Here is a 3,275-nt window from a genome sequence, read left to right as displayed (position 1 = left end):
CGTAATCTTTCTTCTGGCAAAAAATTCACAATTCCACATTTTTTTTGCAGATACCAGCTTGAAACTTCTATAGTAGAGTTCACTAAAACGCTGAATCTGATGATGTGATTTTTATTAAAATTCTATGACGTTTACGGTGTGATTCCCCTTTTTTTGGGATAAAATAATGCAAATTTTCTTCGGCGCGTAACTCTTGATGGGTAGAACTAAACTTATCAAACTTATATATTTGACATCAGCATAAAAATATAATTCTTTTGATGTATCTATTGGTATCAAAATTCCATTTTTTAGAGTTTTGGTTACTATTGATCTGGATCGCTCCTTACTTACAGTTCGATACCTCGAACTGTTTGACAAACCAATAAATAGTTTCATTTAGGTGTGCCCTATTCTAGAAGAAGAACAGAGATTTTTGAGGATTGCTGAGGCATTTTGTCTGGCAGTGGATTGTCTGAAACAAACTAGGATTACGGTAATACATCTCTTAACAGTTCTCTGGTTGCCATTAGGTTTAGTCTCAGCTTCTTAATACGGGATACAGAGTCGAAATCAGCTGTAGTAACACCCTGCATGGTGAGTGCATGGACCGAAGTAGTCAGGAAGAGTCGTTAATCCAAACCACATTTTGCTACACAGTTAGTCCGAACCAACCTTACTCCCCCCTTGATAAATAGATAGATTGAACCTTACCCTCCCCCCTTGCTAGATTTCCTATCAGTCATGTATAGAACACAGATGCTTGTGGGTCAAAACCAGTTTGAAAGTAGATTTTTCAGATCTTCTTGTAGCCATGAAAATGGGACATCGATAATTATAACTTGGAGTTGCATCCCTATAACTATCTTCTAAATTAATATTGACAATGCAATTGGTCATATAGGAACCAACTATAGGCTTGTTTGGATTTTCTATTCATTCACTTTAGTTAAGGTGAAAAAAATGATAAGGTTGCCCTTTCTTTAAGGTGACCGAAGCAGAGAAATACCGCGCAGAAGATGAAAAACAACGAGAGCTGATCGCTGCCAAGAATCCTCTTGAATCATACTGTTTCAACATGAAGTCAACATTGGAAGACGATCAGTTCAAAGGTAAGGTATCTGAAACTGATAAGAACACTATCCTTGAGAAATGTAATGACACTATCAAATGGCTTGATGCTACTCAAATGGCATAAAAGGAAGAACACGAAGATAAGCAAAAGGAAGTTAAAAATGTGTGCAGTCCAATTATCACCATGCTGTATGGGCAAGCTGGTGGTATGCCAGGTGCTGGTGGTGCTCAACCTGGTGCCTGTTCTGGCAGTGGACCTATTATTGAAGAAGTTGATTAAATTTTTTTAGGAGGCTTGGCGATTCTCGTAAGCTAGTATATGTTTGGGATAAAAAATCAAAAGATATGGACTTTGATTCCTTTTCAACCAATTGTTTTTTGATTTAGTTAACATAATTTTAAGGATAAATCTTTCTTGTAACTTTAACCTTCATAAACAGAAATTGAGTTAAATAAGAACTATGCTTGAAGTATAGCATTAGTTGGCATAACTGGCTATTGATCCTTTGAATGTCAACTTATTCAAATATAAAGTCACAGGGAGATATTTAACTTATTTGTACGTATTTTAATAGATTTTGCTAATAATTGCCATTTCTGAATTCGCTTATATTTAACACTAATAATTTGTATGAAATTCTCCACAACCAATCTCACAGATAAGATATATGAAAAAAGAATTGATATTAAAAGGTGGCAAATCCAAGTTTCTAAGTAACCTAATAATAAGAAAACAATGGGATTGTTCAGATTTAATAATACTAAATCATCGTGGTTTTCAGTCACATTTTCGCTTACGCTAGGTAGGGAATCGTCTCAGCTTGGATATAATCCAGTTAGTTTCGTGTTTTGTTTTATTGAATTTTGGTATTTAATGCGTTTCTACTGAGATTTTATTTCGTACCTTATTATACAGTCTTGAAATATGTCCAATAAAGAGTCTCATTTCAATCTTGTGCATTTTTCTGTTGGAAACTAGCATCTAGTGTATGAAACTGAATACATACTCTATTTCTTAAAGGGTAGTCTACAGAAAATCTTGTTTTTTTAGAGAGAAAATTATACTGCGCTGTAAGCAGTTTTTTTTCTCTTTTTTTTTACAAATTCAAAATTTTGTCTGGGAATATGAATAGGAATAATAGACATACATATATATTGTCCATGCTCTTAAATATAAGTAGGCTATGGGTTCTGAAGTAATTGCTGTAGGTTCATCAAAAGAACATGGAAAGTTGACATCTCAGAAGAAGGTAGCATTTCAGAAGAAGGCCTTCCAAAATGGGTGTAATGGGAATTAAAGACTACTAACGTCACTGACAATGTATATGCCTACTCACTGACGTCAATGCCTACTTATTAGCCATTAGCAGCTGGCTCAGGAGTCAGGCTTCCCTTCCACCTGTCTGTTATTTCCTCAAATTTTGTTTGTTTTTCATGGTTCTCGTTTTCTTTCTTTTATTTTAGGTGTCAATGTTGTGATCAGCAGATAGGAAAACACCAGAGAACACAATTCAAACTGATTTCTACCCCTGACATCAATTGTCCATTTTCTTCCCCTCTTTCCCCCTTTTCCCCCGTTATGGTGGGGCGCATGTTCTTTATTTCATTTTAGATGTCAGTTTTGGGATCAGCAGATAGAAAGACCGCAGAAAACATATTTCAAAGTGCTTTCTACCCCTACCCGGTATTTTTTAATTTTTTCCCCTCTTCCCCCCGGTCCCCCCATTTTCAGGTGTAGTGGTATTTTATACTGGATTTTTTATGGCAGTGTCATATTCAGCGTATGAGAAATACCCAGAAAACTCACGTTGAAATATTTTCTGGGCATGCTCAGCATTTTTCCCAATTTCCCCCGCATTTCCCCCTGTTTCTCGGGTACTCGCCCCACTCGGATTTATGGGGACTTTTAGTATGTTGTACAGAATTTTTTTTTGATCATTTTGGTACCATTTTCGTTTATAGTGCAATTTTGTCCGGGTCAAACCCTAAAAGTCCTGGACTAGTAGTGTCTGGCGATTTCATCGAAGTAAGAAGTTTCAAAGGAAATTTAATATAGATAATTTGTAGTATCTTAGGAATAGAAATGGAATTTCTCTGAAAGCATTAATTAATCACCATTTTTTCCATCAGGAATACATCCACCTTTAATGTTCATCTCCTTAGCCTCCTCAAGGGGGATTTCTATGTGTGCATTGCAAATTATAATTTTGCAGTGTTTGAAT

General features: G+C 35.7%; 1 pseudogene; it reads left to right on the top strand.

Annotated features, from left to right (window-relative positions):
• The first annotated feature begins 584 nt into the window (after positions 1-584).
• On the top strand, positions 585-1,358 carry LOC148948308 (heat shock 70 kDa protein cognate 4 pseudogene; annotated as a pseudogene).
• Positions 1,359-3,275: the final 1,917 nt, after the last annotated feature.

The sequence above is a fragment of the Artemia sp. Qi Xiang Cuo genome, chromosome 9 (genome assembly GCF_049724085.1).
Source record: "Artemia sp. Qi Xiang Cuo chromosome 9, ASM4972408v1, whole genome shotgun sequence".
NCBI lineage: Eukaryota > Metazoa > Arthropoda > Branchiopoda > Anostraca > Artemiidae > Artemia > Artemia sp. Qi Xiang Cuo.
Note: the sequence above shows the minus strand (reverse complement) of the source record. Positions and strands in the feature narration are given on the sequence as shown.